The sequence below is a fragment of the Chiloscyllium plagiosum genome, unplaced genomic scaffold (assembly GCF_037043375.1).
Source record: "Chiloscyllium plagiosum isolate Xiang-an unplaced genomic scaffold, Cpla_swu_hap1 HiC_scaffold_4, whole genome shotgun sequence".
NCBI classification, from domain to species: domain Eukaryota; kingdom Metazoa; phylum Chordata; class Chondrichthyes; order Orectolobiformes; family Hemiscylliidae; genus Chiloscyllium; species Chiloscyllium plagiosum.
The window spans coordinates 77,262,197-77,284,298 of record NW_028270142.1 but is presented as its reverse complement, the minus strand read 5'-3'; positions in this window follow the sequence as shown (position 1 = coordinate 77,284,298).

Sequence of the window (22,102 nt, the reverse complement as noted above, 5' to 3'; positions counted from 1 at the left end):
GGAGTCATATTTTAACTGGGATTAGCCTTCTAGGCATTAGTAAGTCACATTTCCCCACCATAGAACAGGAAACAATATGGATGACAATATCAATGAAAAATTAGTGTAACAAATCACATAATTGAAAACAGAACAGCATTCCAATAATGGCAGATGACAGGTGATGTGGGTGAATGAAACATCAAAATTCCAATCTTAAACAAAATGGCATTCTGCTTTCTTTTGCTTGTTTTCTAGAGCCTATTTAAGCTAACAACATGTATCTTATTTTCAAACTTTGTGTAACAAATTAAAAATCACATTTACACAGCATCTGATGGCATTGGCCATGGCAATAAGCATTTTAACTTCATTGTAAATTTGACACCATTTTAGTACTTCCTATTCACGAAAATATTTCACATTTTATATTAACAGTTTTATCATTAAGTTTTTACAAAGAAAACTTTTAAAATTCACTCATGGGATGAGGCATTGTTGGCTGGACAAGTGTTTATTGTCCGCCTCTAGTTGCTTTTGGATTTAAACCATGATCTGTTAGAGAAAATAAATTCATTGCTCGCTGATGAGAAGGTATACTAGTAAGTTGTCAGGTCCAGTAGAGCTTAACAGCTAGGCCTCATTAACATGTACGGAATACTGTAGCTAAAAGTTTAAGAAATATACATGATGTATGCGTTATATATTCTAAGCATTACAATTTGAAGAATTTGCAGTTCAGCCTAAAAGGTATGTTGCAATGGAACAGTATCCCCAGTGTCACATGAGAAAGACTATGTTAGAAGTTTGGAGCTGGAGTAGGTACAGCATGTATATTGTGTTAATAAATACTGTTTGAGGAAATTCAATCTGAATTTGCTGTGACAATACGCTGAAGGCATTTTTATATAATCAATATATTTTCTTTCATTGGACACCAATCTTCCAAAAACCTATACAGAAATTAATAATTGGTTCTTCACTGATAGGAAGGTAGGCTAGTGAGCTGTCAGATCCAGTGCAGCTTAACACCTGGGCCTCATTACCATGTACTGTACTGAAAACAACAAATAGTGGCAATCACAGCAGGTCAGACAGTATCCATAGAGAGAGAGAGCAAGCGGATGTTTCAAGTTTAGGTGACTCTTCATCACAGCTTCATCTAGACTTGAAATGTTAGCTTGTTCTCTCTCCATGGATGCTGCCTGACATGCTGTGATCGCTAGCATTTGTTTTCAGTATACATTCCAGTGTCTGTAGTAATTTGCTCCCTCATTAACATATTACTGGATAACTATAACCAAACGATTTATGAAATCACCTGGATGAGGTCATTTGCCAGTCAAATTAACATCTTGTTGGTCTAGTCCAAAGTAAAAATAAAGACTGACATTCTTTGGAGGTCAGTCTTTTGGGAAAAAGGGTAATGAAAAGAAGAAGATGTCATTTCCCCTTTGGAAGAGTACAGTTGTTTCTGTTGGCGCTATTCTGGAAGGGCCTGTTCTTGCCAATCCTCCTTCTGCAGGTTTCAGTCTAGCAAGGAAATCAAAGCCAACTCCCCACTCAGGCTAATGTTAAAATGGCAATCAGAAGATCATATTTGCATATTTAAAAAATGATTTAAGGTAAATTTGAAAAGGCATCATGATTCAGACCTGGAGTTGATGGGTTTGGAGTGGAATGCTAATGGTAAGCCTCTTGCTTCTTAATGGTCCTCTACAGAATTTTCAGTTTTTAATATCCTCTGCAGTGTAAGCTTATTCTGATTTTGCATTGAAAGTTAATTTAGGCAACCCAAGCTTCTGCGAGAACTAGCTAATGAATAAATACAATTGATTATGAAATGATATAATATTCATGCTTGATGCTATTTTCATTTTGATCCCCATTCCATAAATATCTTTTCCTGTTGCCAACAAAACCATGGGTGCAAATTGAGAAATGGTCATTTCCAGCAATATGCAAAGAAAACTTTAGCTGCACTTAAATGAAATGTTAGTTTTTAGAAGTCAGCTTGCTGGTATTCCACAAATGGCTTTTTTGGCTGATTTGGAGTTTGGAAATGTTTAAATGAGCTAATCGTATGAGAGATGGTCAACTCAAATGCAAGACTTTGCAGGGAAAAAAAGATGAAAGCTGAAAATGTGTTGCTGGGAAAGCGCAGCAGGTCAGGCAGCATCCAAGGAGCAGGAGAATCAACGTTTTTCTCCTAAAAAAAGATGAAAACACAGATTTAAAAATAGAACATTATTATGTGCAAAAATTACATGTACTGTTTATAAATTTTCCTGAACTCTTCTAAGGGCTGAATCTTCCCATATTATGGCTGTGTCATTTTTGTTGAGATTCATGGAGGGTTTTCTCAGTGATACCTAATGAATTTTCCCAATTGTTGATTGTCTCAAACTTGCTTCATTAACTACTTAACCTGTGGCACCTTCATAATAAATGCTGGCCCAATTGTTTCACTTTCCTAGGCCAGAATTGTTCACCTGTGTTGGGATATTCAGGAATAAGTGGTGCTGGTACCATCTTTAAAAGTTGTGCTTTGTAAAGAAAAGAAAAAGGTAAAGATCAGAGGTCAAAATAATGCTTTAATTTTGAGGTTTCTTCTTGAGATTTTCTTGAGAGGTACTTTTTGGGGATTACTTTTATCAGAGGTTCAAGTTCACTCTCACGAATTCATTTATTAGGTGAGGCAGTCAAATAGTAACCTTATCTTCTGTATTTGTATTGGGTATTTGGATTAACACAGGTGCAAAATTCTTTAATACCCTCAATAATTATTACCACTCCATTAAACTGGAAGTTATAACACACAAGAAAAACATCAACATCCAAGGCTGAAACATACATTTTTTTTGACTAAGTGTGAGTTGTGTCAAGATGGTCATTGCAAGACCCAGTGAGATTACTCACTGTATCTTAACAAACTCTCTTCAATAACCATTGATTCCTTCTCTATGATATCTCTGATATGTGATTCTATCCTCTCTTACCATGCACTGTTTCTGGGGTGGCATGGTGGCTCAGTGGTTAACACTGCTGCCTCACAAAGCAAGGGACCTGGGTTCGATTCCAGCCTTGACCGACTGTCCGTGTGGAGCTTGCATATTCACTCTGTGACTGCGTGGGTTTCTTCCAGTTGCTCAGGTTTACTCCCACTGTTCCAAAGATGTGCAGGTGAGGTGAATAGGCCATGCCAAATTGCCCATAGTGTTCAGGGGTGTGTTTGTCAGGGGAAATGTAGAGTAATAGGGTAGGAAAATCATTCTGGGTGGGATACTCTTCGGAGGGTCGGTGTGAACTTTAGAATCGAATAGAATCCCACAGTGTGAAAACAGGCCCTTTGACCCAACAAGTCCACACCGACCCTCCGAACAGTAACTCACCCATACCCCTACATTTACCTCTGACTAATGCACCTAACCTACACATCCTTGGACACGATGGGCAATTTAGCATGGTCAATTCACCTAACCTGCACATCTTTGGATTGTGGGAGGAAACCAGAGCACCCGGAGGAAACCCAGGCAAGCACGAGAAGAATATGCAAACTCCACACAGACAGCTGCCTGAGGCTGGAATCGAACCCGGGTTCCTGGCACTGTGAGGCAGCAGTGCTAACCACTGAGCCACTGTGCTGACTTGTTGGGTCAAATGGCCGGTTTCCACACTGTAAGGATTCTATCATTTATTCTAACTCACCCTTCAGAGGGTATCCACAAAGAGACTGATATTCCTTGCTCCTGCACCATTTTTGTGAGGCTGTTGTGCACCCATACCTACATTCCAAGGCCCACCAACCATTTCACTTTCTATTGAATTTATTAGAGTCCATCGTCTTACTTACGTGACACATGATATAGCAATGCTCATCCTGCCTCACATTACTTCCACAAGTGAAGGCGCTTTGCCTTCTTTTAAGTTATGGCTGTTAAATGAAATGAGAATGTTAGTTCTGCTGGCAGAAATGGCATGGTATAATTTGCCTTTGACCAACATTTGATTCATAAGCACATCCACTCCATTTATTGCATAGGTATGAAGAAATGCTTATACATGTATTGCCCGTGTAAAGACTGACGAATGATAGCAGGAATGCAGCTTGCTATGAGCACTGTCAGCATTGGGCCTCTCCTGGTCAAGAGGTCACCTGCCCTAAAGCCTACAAGTCCCCTTTATTTTGTAGTACCTTGACATTCCATTTCCTTTCATTAACTATCAAAAATGTGACAACTCACCACTTTGAACTTTGTCTTCAACTGTCTTCCTTGCCCTGGACCCTGACTTGAAATGTTTAGGATGCCCACTTTGCTCCTTGAAGCTCCTCTCTCAACACATGACTTGAATGTCCACAGCTTTTGGCAGTGATTCCTTTACTGGCCTGATGAGCACCTCTTGCACCTTCTTTAATGATTCATGGATGGTCACCCAGGACTGTACTTATCTCAGATCTCTGACCAAATTTGATGAGCAGCACCTGGACATGACTAACTCGAGTCTTGACCATGGTGTTTATAATTCCTCTACTGATGATAATAATTCAGCTGACTGCTGATGCTGGCCTTGCAGGCCAGCTTCTTGCACACACCCTGACGATGTGCATCCTGAGTGAGCAACTTATTCAAGCCCAAATCTTGGACTGTGCCATTGACTTTCAGTATCTGGACCCCCTAACTGACAGCAGCCTTCTCCTGACTCAGCCAAGGACTACCGCCCACCTGATTTCTGACAAGGCCCATTTGGTTGAATACACATAGATTTGACATGCAGGCAACATGCTGTTGATGTTCAAGTGATATCTCAGTGTGCTGTATAACAAGATGGTTTCTTCTCCTCTGTCCACCAGACAGTGGACAAAAATTATATGTGTCTTCACAAAAGAGCCCATCAATATGCAGTACTGACGGTCTTTGGCTCTGGGTGAGGTTCCAATGTGCTGGCATGGCAATGCATGGATGCAGTCAAGTGCATTAAGAGATCAAGTGAACAGCCTTGAGAGGCAGCCTGGTCCAATTTGTGAACTAGGTGCCTGTCCGTAAGTGCAAAGTATCACTGCTTCAGCCTTTCAATGTTACTTGACATGGTGCCCTGCAATGCACGTCTGTTTATCCTAAGCTTCCCGCAAGTGGATCAGAGAAGTGTCATGATGATTGAGAATAATTGACAAACATCAGATACCAATATCTGTGGTTGAAGGTGTGTGTGCAGTAGGTATCCATGGAATATGCCTTGTGATGCTGTTTGGTGCTGATAAACATGGAGGGTGCTCCCTGCCAGAGGTGAGTTGAAGCCACTTGGTACCCACTTGGACTTCCATCGTGAGATTTCTAGATGTCTAACTTCTTAGGCACATTTGAAAAGATAGGAAGCTAAATCCTAATGAGGTGAGTTGTGCTATTAACTAAGTGTTTAACCAGTTGTAATACCCATTAAATGGCACCTCAGTGCTACCTATTGAGCTCACTTCACCGCTCAGCAAAAGAAAAGCATAATGATGGAGTGAAAATATCAAAATAGACCTCACTAGACTTCTCGTTTGACTCTGCCACAAGTCTTGCCATACCATATGTCTCTTGAGGAATGTAATGGTGAAAGTTGAAATGCATGAAATATGGTGGCAGGTTAGAGTGAGTGATGGTCCTGTGAGTCTGAGATAGCAGGGAGAAGATAATGGTACTTGCCCTTGTGGAGTGCAGAAGATCATTGACCATGTTCCTGCACTCCTGTACATTCCATTTTACTTGGAACACAATATTAATCTATGCTGCTATCTGTGTCCAGATTATTGTTTAATGGCATGATGTTTCCACAGAATCCCTACAGTGTGGAAACAGGCCATTAGGCCCAACGAGTCCACACTGACTTTCCAAAGATCATTCCACCGAGACTCATCCCTCTACTCTATCCCTGTAACCTTGCATTTCCCATGGCTAATGCACCTAACCTACATATCCCTGAACACTGTGGCTAATCCACTTAACTAGCACACTTCCTTCCTGTGGGAGGAAACTGGAGCACTTGGCAGAAACCCATGAGGAAATGAAGAGAACGTGGAAACTTCACACAAACAGTCGCCTGAGATTGGAATTGAACTCTGGTCCTTGGCGCTGTGAGACAGCAGTGCTCACTATTGACTCCTTTGACAGTCAGGAAGAAAAAGGAGAATACATCCACCACATCTATCACTCCATCCACCACACCTATATGTTGCTGTTCATAAAGTGGGGACTGCTTTCTGGGCCTTTTCATTGAAAAATGGTGAAGGATCACAGTGTGAGGGCCAATGTCTGGCTTGCTATATATAAAGTCATCTGCAGCTGTTCTTTAAAGTTGGTGTCAGCAGCATGAATGGTAGCAGGTCCCAGCAGTGGCAAATACTACCAACTCTCTGGTCACATGATTGAATGAGTTGGGTGCCAAAGATCCTGATTGATTAATTGATGAAGTGAAGATCGGAGAGTAGCTGACAAAAGTCAATTCAAGCCATGGCACATCAGGCATCACAAATCTCACTTAACCAAACATTCAAACTGAAAATGGGAAAATACAGTGTTGAGCCTGGTGTGGGACCAGTTCCAGATCTGGCCCTGAGTGTTTCATGAACTGCCTCTGCTTTCACTGTAAACTAGGAGTGAAAGCCAAATTCCTGGGATTGCAGGGCAAATAAGAGCATCCACAGTGAACAGAATAGAGCAGCACCATTGTGAAGGCTGTGTGCTGCTGATCTGGATGGAGCAGGAGATGGCGGCACAAAATGGTGTATTGACTTAGCTCAACTATCTGTCCACCACTGTTGCATGTGTCATCATTACAGCTGTGCTCCCATCTGCAGGAAACACGTGAGGAAGCAGGAAAACATTGGGAAGCTGGCCCAACACTTCTTTTTGAAAATTTCCCGTCCAAAAGCTGCCTCGATGAAACTGGGACATTTCTGACCAATGAATGGATTCAGAAAATAAGAAACAAAAATACATGAGAATATAAGAAATATGATCAAGAGTTGATCAAACCAAATCTGCTTCACTATTCAATATAATGTGGCTAATCCTCAGCCTTATCTCCACTTTCCTTCCTGGTCCCCATATTCTTGGATTCCGTGAGAGCTGAAAGTTTGTCTGCCTCAGCCTTATATACTCCAAAATGGTGGATCATCCACAAACTTTATAAGTAGATCATTCTAGTGATATATAACATACTGAGTGAAGGCATTTCTCAGCTTAGTTTTAAATGATTAACTGTTCATCCTCAGAATTTGCCTCATGTGCTCAAGTTTCCTTGTCAGGGTAAACAACCTTTCAGTCTTGATCCTGTTAAGGCCGTTCAGATTCGTGGGATGTTTCAATGAGATTAATTCTCATTCTTTTCAACTCCAGTGAGTATAGGTCTATTTAATTAACTTCTCATCATTGACCAATCCTCTTATCCAAAGAACCAACCTCGTGAATGTTTGTTGTACAGCCTCCAGTGTAAATATATCCTTGCATGGGTATGGAGACCAAAACCATGCAGACAATTCCAATACTAGAATTTTATAGGTCATTAGGCCTGTAAAATTGCAGCAACATTTCTTTGTTCTTGTATTCCAGTTCTCTTGCAATAATGTCAAACATGTCATTTGCCATCCCAATTACTTGTTTTACCTTCATGCTTTTAGAGTTCCTTGTATGAGTCCATCCTTGTCTCCATGAACACTGGCATTTAAAAGTTTTCCTTTTAGCAAATATTTTGCAGTTCTGCTCTTACTACCAAGTGGAAAGCATCATAATTCCCCGCAAATTAGCATTTTGTTGACTTTGCCTAAACCTGCCACATCTCTTTGTAGCCTCATTGTGTTCTTGTCACAGCTAACAATCCCACCAAGTGATTGGAGAGGTAAAGGCATGCTTGATTAATGATCATGTTTTTAGAAGTATTTATGAATGTAGGGAGGAGAGATGCTGAGTGAAAGATTTCCAGAGGGTGTGATGTTGAGATTGTAAGACCAGTTTCATAGTGCTGTAAATGAGAAATAAGAAATATTACCATTGGAAGTGTAGAGGCCATGCAACGAAAAAGCTAACAGGTAGGGATTTAAAAATTGGGACTTCCTTATCCCCAAGAATTACCAAATTAAAGACAGTGGAATTTGGCAAGGAAGAAAGTGAAAGAATTTTATACCACAGGCCAAAACTTTTCAGGAGAGTGTATCTCCACCCCATGTGTTGAAAAGTCACAATTGAGCTTGTCTTTAGTGGCCTGAGAAGCCACACTCTGATTTTACATCAGGCAGGTAAAGTCCAAGATCATGGATTCTACTCTCATACCAAAGGATATTGCAATTCCAAGAGCTCCCGCCAGAGGAAGGGAGCTCTTCAGTCTCAATCACAACAGCGTCACCAAAAGCAGTGGCCACAACTGGAACTGCAGTCAGTTCCCAATGAGGATTGTCTCTGAAGTCAAACTGGAGGTGTGCAGTGATTGGGAGGCCAGCAGTGGGCTATTGGAAAATTGAAGCAGTCTTTGCTATTTGAAAGAAGTGCACCTGTTAGGCACAGTGTTATCATTGTCCATACAAATGAGCAGCCTGGCCTTTAGCTTGCCACTGGTAAAATCTCATTAGGGTGGGATTGGATGGTGGTTAGCAACAAGCTTTTATGACCTCTTCGCTCTCTTCTGCAACTGGCCCGCACTTGGCGTGGAAGAGCTAAGACAACAAAGATCTGGTTGAGTTATATATTGAGGGTAGAAAATCAGCAAAGTAGAACCAGGAGAAATGTGCACTTTTTTGATAAACATATAGATTGGAGGTAGAGATGCAAATAGAGGAAGGCAGTTTTTCAGAGATGACAGAAGCAGTGTGCTTGATTACTCAGATATCGGGAGAAACTTGTGTTTACCATTGAACAGACTGTTAAGTATCCACATTCATGTACGTAAACTGAACTGGAGTTTTAATGGAAAATTTTAAATATAAACATAGCCAGTATATTTTCAGTCAAGAATGAATATCCCTTTTTAATTTATTCACACAAAATACTATATGGGACCTTTTAAAGATTCTATTTTGTTGTTTAAAAATGATTTGGAATAGCATGAAAGGAAATTGCTGTTTTCTTCTTTAAGGAAGTAGAAATGTGAATATTCTAAAAATATTCACACCTCTTTTGAAGATGTAGACAATGGATACATATGCTGGATGGAGAACTTCCTGAACTAATCACAGTACTACAAAAATGTAATTGGAGGCAGAGTAAAGTAATGCTCATGATAAAAAAAGTTCTCTGTAACTTTATTTAATTTACTGTCACTTATGTGGTGCATATGTTTATATTATAATGGATAAGGAAGAAATTAGGAATATATATCAATGTGAGAAAAATCATCAACATTTTTCAGAACACATGAAAGTCAAGTAATATATTTATCCTAAAAAAGGCAAGATAATTTATTTGAATGGAACAATATGAACACAGGTAAGGCTGCTTCACTTTATTGAATCTATTCCTTGAAGCTGTGAGGTCATTTCTTCAAATCTTTATCATGTAATGTAATAGTTTTAAATATCTAGTTATAAATATTATGTTATGGCAAGAAGCCTAAAGATGTTGTGTGAATCTTTTATGATTGTGGGAGTTAAAGTATTTAAGTTGTGACCTGATTACAAATTGATAAGGGCAAATTTTGTGAGGTTCTACTCAAGACAAAGATCCTCAGGCAAGAATATGCATTGTATAATCAGACACAAATGCCTGAAAGATTGCATTCCAGACTGGGGCAAAGAATAGGATCCACCATTTGCGCAGTGGACAATGGAATAAAAATCTGGCAGGTTCTACAACAGGAATGCAAGACTTTAACTTGAAGAAATCAATGCAAGTGATGAATATAACAATTTAAGCACCATACATTACGGGGTGAAAGATTGTTGATTATTTTACTTAAATGAAAATAAAAATTTGGTTTAGTAAAATGGGCTATCACACAAAATAAAAACCTACTCCATAACAGAGGTAACAAACCTTTCTAAATTAATAGCAGGAATGAGGGTGGGGTGTAGGTTTGCTCGCTGAGCTGTAGGTTTGATATCCAGACGTTTCATTACCTGGCTAGGTAACATCATCAGTGGCGACCTCCAAGTGAAGCGAAGCTGTTGTCTTCTGCTTTCTATTTATATGTTTCTCCTGGATGGGGTTCCTGGAGTTTGTGGTGATGTCATTTCCTGTTCATTTTCTGAGGGGTTGATAAATGGCATCTAGATCTATGCGTTTGTTTATGGCGTTGTGGTTGGAGTGCCAGGCCTCTAGGAATTCTCTGGCATGTCTTTGCTTAGCCTGTCCCAGGATAGATGTGCTGTCCCAGTAAAAATGGTTTTTTTCATCTGTGTGTAGGGCTACGAGGGAGAGAGGGTCGTTTCTGTTTGTGAGGAAGACAAGAAGAAAGTTAGCCACCAGGATACACTAACACCAGCTAGCCACAAAAAGACACGACCCTCTCTCCCTCGTAGCCCTACACACGGATGAAAAAAACCACCATTTCGACTGGGACAACACATCTACCCTGGGACAGGCTAAGCAAAGACATGCCAGAGAATTCCTAGAGGCCTGGCACTCCAACCACAACGCCATAAACAAACACACAGATCTAGATGCCGTCTATCAACCCCTCAGAAAATGTACCGGAAATGACATCACCAGAAACCCCAGGAACCCCATCCAGGAGAAACATATAAATAGAAAGCAGGAGACAACAGCTTCGCTTCACTTGGCGGTCGCCACTAATGATGTTACCCAGCCAGGTAATGAAACATCTGGATATCAAACCTACAGCTCAGTGAGCAAACCTATACCCTTAACCTCAACCTGAGCTACAAACCTTCACAAACCTTGCAAAAATGCAGGAATGAGGTGGCGCACATAGTTCATTACTCATACAAAAATGTTTGCTGGGCTTTTACATTGCAGCTTACAGTCACCAGAAATGTTTTAAGCAGTGATCCATACAATGGACCTCACAGTGCACATGATCAGCTTAAACAATAGTGTTTCTCAGTGAATCAAAATAAAGGCGCAGATATTGTGGATCATCATCCTTCTGTTTTTACACCATCATTTACACTGGACATGGCAGGACTATTATTATTTGAGTGATTTGTACTATAAACAAAGGATAACATTATGTTTCTATTGGTGTGTGTTTTGACATGTATAAAATATATATATATAATATATGCGCATATAAATATGTATTTATATAAATGATTTTGAAGTGAACATAGGTATGGTAGTAAGTTTGCAGATGACAGCAAAATTGGAGATGTAGTAAACAGCAAAGAAGATTACTTCAGAGTACAATGGGACCTTGATCAGATGGGCTGATGGGCCAAGGAGTGGCAGATGGAGTTTAATTTAGATAAATGTGAGATGCTGCATTTTGGAAAGGGAAATCAGTGTAGGACTTAATAGTAAGATCTTCAGGAGTATTGCTGGACAAAGAGACTTTAGAATGTAGCTTTGTAGCTCCTTGAAAGTGGATTAGCAGGTAGACAGGATAGTGAAGAAGGTGTTTGGTATGCTTCCCTTTATTGGTCAGTGCATTAAGTACAAGAGTTGGGAGGTCATGTTGATGTTGTTCAAGACATTGGTTAGGCCACTTTTGAAATACTGCATTCAATTCTGGTCTCTCTGCTATAGAAAGAATACTGTGAAAATTGAAAGGGTTCAGAAAAGATTTACAAGAATGTTGCCAGGGTTGGAGGGTATGACCCATAGGGAGAGGCTGGATAGGCTGGGTCTTTTTTCCCCTGGAGCGTCAGAGGCCGAGTGGTAACCTTATAAAATCACGAGGAGCATGGAAAGTGTGAATAGCCAAGGACTTTTCCCAGGGTAGGGGAATCTAAAACTGGATGGCATATGTGAGGGGGGAAAGACTTAAATGCGACTATAAGATGCAACATTTTCATGCAGAGGATGGTGCGTATACGGAATGAGCTGCCAGAGGAAATGGTGGAGGCTGATACAATTAAAAGGCATCTGGATGGGAATATGAATAGGAAGGGTCTAGAAGGGTCTAGAGGGATATAGGCCAAATTGTGACAAATGGAACTAGATTAATTTAAGATATCTAGTCGGCATGAATGAGTTGGACTGATCTGTTTCCATTCTGTACATCTCAATGACTCTAGGTCCCAGCATTGATCGTTGCAGAATAGCACTGGTCACAGACCTCCAGTCAGAAAAACATCGCTCCATAATTACCCTCTGTTTTCTATGACCAAGCCAATTTTGTATCCAATCGACTAACTCACCATGATTTCCATGTGATTCAAAGTCTGGACCAGCCTATCATGAGGACTTTGTCAAGTGCTTCAGTAAAGTCCACATGGACAACATTCTTACCTCACAAACTTGATTGAGTATTTTGAGAAAGTACTAAAGATGATTGATGAGGATAGGGCAGAGAATGTTGTTCTCAAAATACTCAATCAGGTTTGTGATACAAGAATGCTCTTTGGGAGGAAACTGGAAAACCAGGCAGAAACCCATGCAGACATGGGGAGAATGTACAAACTTCACACATTTACCTAAGAATTGGAATCAAACTCGAGTTCCTGTGCTAACCACTGAGTCACTGTGCCATCCCTCATTAAGGCCTCACCAACTTCCGCTGGTTCCACACGTAAATTCCCTCCTTTATCCTTGAATGAACCTACCCTTTCCCATGACTAGGAGATGCCGGTGTTTGACTGGGGTGTACAAAGTTAAAAATCACACAACACCAGGTTATAGTCCGACAGGTTTAATTGGAAGCACACTAGCTTTCGAAGCGCCGCCCCTTCATCAGGTGGTTGTGGAGGATAGTGTCTCCACAACCACCTGATGAAGGAGCGGTGCTCCAAAAGCTAGTGTGCTTCCAATTAAACCTGTTGGACTATAACCTGGTGTTGTGTGATTCTTAACTTTGTACACCCATTCCCAAGTTACTTTCTTGGTCTTTATATATGTATAAAATGTCTTGGGTTCTCCTTAATCTGACTTAACAAGGACATTTCATGGCTCTTTCTAGCTGTCTTAATTTTTTGTTTAAATTCTTTTCTGGTTCCTTTATGGTCCACAAAGGCCTTACATAATCTTCCTTTTTTCCTTTTTCAACATCTCTTTTCATCCAAGGTTCTATATTCTTGCCACCCTTAGCTCTTATCGTCACAGGAACATGCTGGTCCTGAACTCTAATGAATTGGTCTTTTAAAGACTTCCACATGTCACATGTGGATTTATCCTCAAGCGTAAATCCACATGTCACATATGGATTTACCCTGGCTTCTGTACTAATCCAGTCTTTAAACTCATCTGCTTTACCTGTAATATTCCTTGCAAGAAAATAAATATACTTCAACTCACTAGTCCCACCATTAACCTGGCCCTGCCTGTCATAGAATCATAGAGATGTACAGCACAGAAACAGACACTTCGGTCCAACTTGTCCAACCCAACCCAATCTAGTCCCACCTGCCAGCACACGGCCCATATCCATCCAAACCCTTCCTATTCATATACCCATCCAGATGCCTTTTAAATGTTGCAACTGTACTAGCCTCCACCACTTTCTCTGGCAGCTTATTCCATACGCGGACCACCCGCTGCGTGAAAATATTGCCCCTTAGGGCTCTTTTATATCTTTCCCCTCTCACCCTAAACCTATGCCCTATAGTTCTGGACTCCCCCACCCCAGGGAAAATACTTTGTCTATTTATCCTATCCACGCCAGTCATGATTTTATAAACGTCTATAACGTCACCCATCAGCCTCCAACACTCCAGGGAAAACAACTCCAGCCTGTTCAAACTCTCCCAATAGCTCAAATACTCCAATCCTGGCAACATCCTTGTAAATCTTTTCTGAACTCTTTCAAGTTTCACAACATCTTGCCGATAGGAAGGAGACCAGAATTGCAAGCAATATTCCGACAGTGGATACTTCACAATGAGTCCAACAGTAGTCCTAGCCGCTTTATGTATCAAACCAGGAGTTTTGGCTGAAAATACATCCCACATATGTGGTCATCGCGAACACAGGAAATGTCCCAGTTTCCCACATATTGGAGGAGGCGCATTCCATGGAGCTGAATCTTCCTTGCATATTGAACCTTATCAACTACAAACAATAAACCAGGAACCACTTACACAACCTCATCCATTCCTCACCAAATATGATTTCTCACACTTGCTCTCTATTCCTAATGAACTACAAACCAGAAAACAAGTATTTTACACTCATTCTCCCTCCAGACACTAGCCATTCAGTTTTGAAACATGATTCCTGAACAACCAATCTAATGTTACATTTTGAACACTGACATCACCTCTGGAGCTCTGTCTCTGAATTCAACTCCACTCTGCTCCTGCCGCTGCTCTGACTGACCTTGATCCAGGCCATGTTTCTCAGGCTTTTATCTGGAACCTCCTTGCACTGATAACTCTCAGGTTTGTTCTGCTCTACTTTACTCTATCCCCGCTACTTCTCAAATGACCTTTCTCTTGTGGTGACCGAGCCGACTTCTCCCTGAATCCTCCTCAGTCACTTCTCACTGCTGCCCTCCTCCTCCTCGCATTAAGCACTGGGTCCTCTTTGGCATGCACAGTGAATTACCACATGCTCAAATACAAAGTGGACAACCATGAGTCCATAACGTCAATAAGTCAAAAAGATGTACAGCATGGAAACAGACTCTTCGGTTCAACTTGTCTATGCCGACCAGATATCCCATCCCAATCTCATCCCGCCTGTCAACACCCAGTCCATATCCCCTCCAAACCTTTCCTGTTCATACACCCATCCAGATGTCTTTTAAATGTTGCAACTTTTTGAGCCTTCACCATTTCCTCTGGCAGCCCATTCCACTCACTCACCACCCTCTGCATGAATAAGTTGCCCCTTAGGTCTCTTTTATATCTTATCCCTCTCACCCTAAACCTATACCCTCTAGTTCTGGAGTCCCCCAGTCCAGGGTGAAGACCTTGTCTGTTTACCCTATCCATACCCCTCATCATTTTTATAAACCTCTATAAACCTCAGCCATTGATGCTCCAGAAAAAAAACAGCCCCAGCCTATTCAACCTCTCCCTGTAGCTCAAACCCTCCAACCCTAGCAATATCCTTGTAAATCTTTTCTGAATGGGCGGCACAGTGACTTAGTGTTAGCACTGTTGCCTCACGGTCCCAGGTTCGATTCCAACCTCGGGTGACTGTCTGTGTGGAGTTTGCACATTCTCCCCGTGTCTGCGTGGGTTTCCTCTGGGTGCTCTGGTTTCCTTCCACAGTCCAAAGATGTGCAGGTCAGGTGAAATGGCCATGCTAAACTGCCTATAGTGTTAGGTGCATTAGTCAGAGGGAAATGGGTCTGGGTGGTTTACTCTTCGGAGGGTTGGTGTGGACTGGTTGGGCCAAAGGGCCTGTTTCCACACTGTAGGGAATCTAATCTAAAAAAGAATCTTTCAAGTTTCACAACATCCTTCCTTTTAGGAAGGAGATGTATGGGATGAAGGTTTTGTGAAATTATTGCAAAGACTCCTCCCAATTGACCTCTCCCTCAATTTACCACCACACGCTCTACTTACTACAAAGACTTTTGACACTACTTATTTTATATTAAAGAGGAACAACTATTTATTACTAATGAAATGCACTTTACTAAATTCTAGGAATGGCAATGATATAATCTCTTAAAACCACTAACTACCTGGACTCTCCCTCCCAAATTCCTCTCCATCCCAAAGTGGCACTTAAACCTGACATAAAAGACAAAAGGTTAGTAATAGATATTAGGTTAAAGATAGAAAGAAAGAAAGGTGGTAAGCCAAGTGGCTGGACTCAATATTTGAATCTCAGGCTTGCAGTTCCAAACTCCTCTGAGCAACTCTACGACAGTTTGGTGAAAAGAGAGCTGAAACCTTTGAAAAGGTTACTGAGTTGGGTTGGTTCCTTCTTCGGGGCAATCTCCCAGAACCAGTCACTCACAATGCAGCTCCTGGCCAAAAATGGTCTTCCAGTCAACCTTTACTGCTCCAGTTGCAGTTGTCTGTTTTTTATTTCAAGCAATGTCCCTGTGGTTCCCTACCAAGTGGGCATCCATGGTGTGTCTCCTGTCCAGAAGCAATCCTTTCTCAGACTTCACTGCTCATGCTCTAGCCGTCGACTCTCCACACAGTTGCAGGGTTTGGCCTTATAAATCCACCCCCTGGTTTTTCCCTCCAGACTGTAACATTTTTACAGTCGGTTTTGTGTCTTTTACAAAGTCATAGGATTCAACTCCCTCTTTGCTTTGATTGAACTTCCACAGTATGGCGAGTGTGACCAATCACCAGCCAATCCTGATCCGTGCTGATTTCAGCTATCCTCACGGTTGATTCCCCACCACTTAGGGTGCTGACTAAATTGTAAACCTTACACAGAATCATTGTCTTTTCTGATTTAATTTTAAAGTGTAATGTTAGAAACGTTATACAGAATGTATAGGATAATAACATCTGTGAACCCCTTCTCAGTTGTGGTAACCAAGCTGACTTCGCCCAGAATCTTCCCCAGTCACTTCTCACTATTGCCCTTTGTTGTACACAACTTGCTGGAGATTCTGTTCAGTTATCGGACCTTCCCAGTGCCTCAAATATATGTTAATATAATGCTGCAAATGTGAGAAATGCCTTGGGTTTGTTTATTGGATAGAGTCAAACAAACTTTGTTTTTGTCATATGCTACTCAACAGCACTGAACTGCTTTAGTGACCATGTATATATTTTTCAGTTTTCTTATGAATAAAGTATATTTTTGAAATTAAAAAGAAAACATGATTGAGTGGGTCCTCAATGTGAAGGCAGAACTCCATCTCTACAAGAACTGTGTGGTGATCTCTCCATTAATATTGTCATGGATAGAGCATCTGTGACGAATAGATTGGTGACGGACAATGTCAAATGCATTCCCCCCTTACTTGTTATCTCACCAGCTGCTTCAGGCAAGCACCTGTGTCACATTTCACAAGTAATAATGTTACTTCAACACACATTGTTGTGGATATTGAAGTCCTCCACCTAGAACACATTATGCCTTTGTCATCTTCAGTGAACCTTCCACTTGGTGTTCAACATGGAGAAATATTTATTCATCATTGAAGGAAGGGGATGAGGAAGGGCGAATAAATACTAATGAGCATGAGGTCCTAATCGCACATTTGACCTGATGCTATGAGATTTTATGGGGTCCAGAATCAATGTTCAACATGTGCACCGGAACCATTATCTGTACTTATACAGCACGATGTCGCCACCTCTGGTCGGTTTGTCAAATTAAAATACACATATGAAATAAGAGCAAAAGTAGGCCATTCAGCTCCTCAAGCCTGCTTTGCTGTTTGGTAAGATCATGGTTCATCTGTTCATATTCATTATTTATATTCTACATTTGGGAAGTATGGTGGCTCAGTGGTTAGTGCTGCAGCCTCACAATACCAGGGTCTCTGAGTTCAATTCCAGCCATGGGTAACTGTCTATGTGGAGTGTGCATGTGCTCTTGGGTCTGCGTGGGTTTCTGCCAGAAGGTCTGGTTTCCTCCCACAGTCCATACTACAGGCCTTCCAAGCACGTGCTGACACATTTTTCACTTTCATACTAAATCTGTCTTCACATACAGGATCCATATCCTTCTATTTGCCTCGTATTCATGTGTTTATCCGGGTGCTCCTTGAATGCCACAACTGTATCTGCTTTCACTACCTCCTCCGGCAGAGCATTCCAGGCACTCACTACCTATTATGTGAAACTCTTGCCTTGCACATTTCTTTTACATTTCCCCCCGTGCACCTTGAACCAGTGTTTCCAAGTAATTGACCCCTTCATGCTGGAAAAATGCCTCATACTTTCCATTCTATCCATGTCACTCACAATCTTATAAACTTTTATCAGATCACCCCTTAACCTCCTGCGTTCCGGTGAAAACAAACCCAGTCTATCCAACCTTTCTTCATAGCTAAAATCACCCATACCAGGCAACATCCTAATTTATCTTTTAGAGTCAGAGAGATGTACAGCATGGAAACAGACCCTTCGGTCCAACTCATCCATGCTGACCGGATATCACAACCCAATCTAGTCCCACCTGCCAGCACCTGGCCCATATACCTCCAAACCCTTCCTATTCAGAGACCCATCCAGATGCCTTTTAAATGTTGCAATTGTACTAGCCTCCACCACTTCTCTGGCAGCTTAATCCAATCACGTACCACCCTCAGCATGTAAATATTGTCCCTTACGTCTCTTTTATAACTTTCCCCTCTCACCCTAAACCTATGTCCTCTAGTTCTGGACTCCCCCTCCCCAGGGAAGAGACTTGGTCTATTTATCCTAGCCATGCCTCTCATGATTTCATAAACTTCTATAAGGTCACCGCTCAGCCTCCGAAGTTCCAGGGAAAACAGCCCAGCCTATTCAACCTCTCCCAATAGCTCAAATCCCCCAACCATGGCAACATCCTTGTAAATCTTTTCTGAACCCTTTCAAGTTTCGCAACAACCTTCAGATAGGAAGGAGACCAGAATTGTAAGCAATATTCTAAAAGTGACCTAACCTATATCCTGTACATCCGCAACATGATCTCCCAACTCCTGTACTCAATATTCTGACCAATAAAGGAAAGCATACAAAGCACCTTCTTCACTATCCCATCTACCTGCGACTCTACTTTTAAGGAACTGTGAACCTGCACTCCAAGGTCTCTTTATTCAGCAACATTCCCTAGGACCTTACCATTAAGTGTATAAGTCCTGCTAAGATTTGCTTTCCCAAAATGCAGCACCTCGCATCTATCTAAATTAAACTCCACCTGCCACCCCTCAGCGCATTGGCCCATCTGCTCAAGATCCTGTTGTAATCTGAGGTAACCTTCTTCGCTGTCCACTACACCTCCAATTTTGGTGTCATCTGCAAACTTACTAACTACACCTCTTATGGTCACATCCAAATCTTTTATAAAAATGATGAAAAGTAGTGGATCCAGCATCAATCCTTGTGGCACTCCACTGGTCACAGACCTCCTGTCTGAAAAGCAACCCTCCACCATCATCCTCTGTCCTCTACTTTTGAGCCGGTTTTGTATCCAAATGGCTAGTTCTCCCTGTATTCTATGAGATCTAACCTTGCTAACCAGTCTCCTATGGGGAAACTTGTCAAATGCTTGACTGAAGTCCATACAGAAGACATCCACTGCTCTTACCTCATCAATCTTCTTTGTTACTTCTTCAAAAAACTCAATCAAGTTTGTGACACATGATTTCCCACACACAAAGCCATATTGACTAAACCCTAATAAGTCCTTGCCTTTCCAAATACATGTACATCCTGTCCCTCAGCATTCCTTCCAACAACTTGCCCATCACTGACATCAGGCTCACTGGTCTATAGTTTCCTGGCTTGTCCTTACCAGCTTTCTTAAACAGTGGCACCACATTAGCCAACCTCCAGTTTTCCAACACCTCACTTGTGACCATCGATGGCACAAATATCTCAGCAAGGGGCCCAACAATCACTTCCCTAGCTTCACACAGAATTCTAGGGTACACCTGATTAGGTACTGGAGATTTATCTACTTTTATCTGTTTCAAGACATCCAGCACATCCTCCTCTGTAATATGGACATTTTTCAAGATGTCCCCATCTGTTTCCCTAAATTCTATATCTTCCATGTCCTTTTCCAATGTAAACACTGATGCAAAATACTCATTTAGTATCTCCCCATCTCCTGCAGCTCCACACAAAGGCTGCCTTGCTGCCCTATTCTCTCCCTGGTTACCCTTTTGTCCTTAATGTATTTGTAAAAACCCTTTGAATTCTCTTTAACTCTATTTACCAAAGCTATCTCATGTCCCGTTTTTTGTCTTCCAGATTTCCCTCTCAAGTATACTCCTACTGCCCTTATACTTTTCTAAGGATTTACTCGATCTATCCTGACATATGGTTTCTTCTTTTTCTTAACCAAACCCACAATTTCTTTAGTCATCCAGCATTCCCTAAACATACCAGCCTTTCGTTTCACGCTAACAGGAATACACAGTCTCTGGACTCTCATTATCTCATTTCTGAAGGCTTCCCATTTTCCAGCCCTCCCTTTACCTGCGATTATCTGCCCCCAATTAGCTTTTGAAAGTTTTTGCCTGATACCGTCAAAATTAGCCTTCCTCCAATTGATAACTTCAGTTTTTAGATCTGGTCTATCCTTTTCCATCACTATTGTAAAACTAACAGAATTATGGTCACTAGCTCCAAAGTGCTCACCCACTGACACCTCAGTCATCCTTATTTCCCAAGAGTAGTTCAAGTTTTGCACCTTCTCTAGTAGGTACATCCACATGTTAAATCAGAAAACTTTCTTGTACACACTTAGCAAATTCCTCTCCATCAAAACCCTCTTTCTTTTTAGTAGTAACAGATATGCAGGCTAGGTGGGTTAGCCATGGTAAATGTCAAGTTACAGGGATAGGGGTGGGGCTAGGGGTGGGGCTATGCTTTGGAAGGTGAGTGTATATCAATGGACCCAATGTAATGGAAAGCGAAGAAGGTTACCTCAGATCACAATGGGATCTTGATCAGATGGGCCAATGGGCTGAGGATTGGCAGATGGAGTTTAATTTAGATAAATGCAAGGTGCTACATTTTGGGTAAGCAAATCAGAGCAGGACTTATACACTTAATGGTAAGGTCCCAGGAAGGGTTGCTGAACAAAGAGACCTTTGAGTGCAGGTTCATAGCTCCTTGAAAATAGAGTAGCAGGTAGATAGGATAGTGAAGAAGGCACTTGGTATGCTTTCTTTTATTGGACAAAACATTGAGTATAGGAGGTCATGTTGCGGCTGTACAGGATATTGCTTAGGCTACTTTTAGAATATTGTGTCCAATTCTGGTCTCCTTCTTATCGGAAGGATGTTGTGAAACTTGAAAGGGTTCAGCAAAGGTGTACAAGGATGTTGCCAGGGTTGGAGGATTTGAGCTATAGGGAGAGGCTGAATAGGCTGGGGTTGTTTTCCCTGGAATGTTGAAGGCTGAGGGGCGACCTCATAGAGGTTTATAAAATCATGAGGGGCATGGATAGGATAACTCGACAAAGTTTTTTCCCTGGGATGTGGAAATCCAGAACTAGAGGGCATATGTTTCGGGTGAGCGGAAAAATATAGTGAATCTCCTAGTGATGGGAGATAAGGAAATAGCAGGAGAACTTAATAAGTACTTTGCATCAGTCTTCACATTGGAAGACATGAGTAATATCCCAACAATTAAAGGGTGTCAGGGGGCTGAGTTGAGTATGGTTGCCATTACAAAAGAGAAAGTGCTAGAAAAGCTAAAAGGTCTTAAAATTGATAAATCTCCTGGCCCTGATGGGTTACATCCTAGAGTTCTGGGGAGGTGGCTGAGGAAATAGCGGAGGCATTGGTTGAGATCTTTCAAAAGTCACTGGAGTCAGGGAAAGTCCCGGATAATTGGAAGATCGCTGTTGTAACCCCCTTGTTCAAGAAAGGATCAAGGCAAAAGATGGAAAATGATAAGCGAATTAGCCTAACCTCAGTTGTTGGTAAAATTCGAGAATCCATCATTAAGGATGAGGTTTCTAAATTCTTGGAAGAGCAGGGTCAGATTAGAACAAGTCAACATGGATTTAGTAAGGGGAGGTCGTGCCTGACAAACCTGTTGGAGTTCTTTGAAGAGGTGACAAGTAGGTTAGACCGCAGAAACCCAGTGGATGTGGTCTACCTAGACTTCCAAAAGGCCTTTGATAAGGTGCCACACGGGAGGCTGCTGAGGGCCCATGGTGTTCGAGGTGAGCTACTGGTATGGATTGAGGATTGGCTGTCTGACAGAAGGCAGAGAGTTGGGATAAAAGGTTCTTTTTCGGAATGGCAGCCGGTGACAAGCGGTGTCCCGCAGGGTTCAGTGTTGGGGCCGCAGCTGTTCACATTATATATTAATGATCTGGATGAAGGGACTGGGGGCATTCTAGCGAAGTTTGCCGATGATACAAAGTTAGGTGGACAGGCAGGTAGTACTGAGGAAGTGGGGAGGCTGCAGAAGGATCTAGACAGTTTGGAGGAGTGGTCCAGGAAA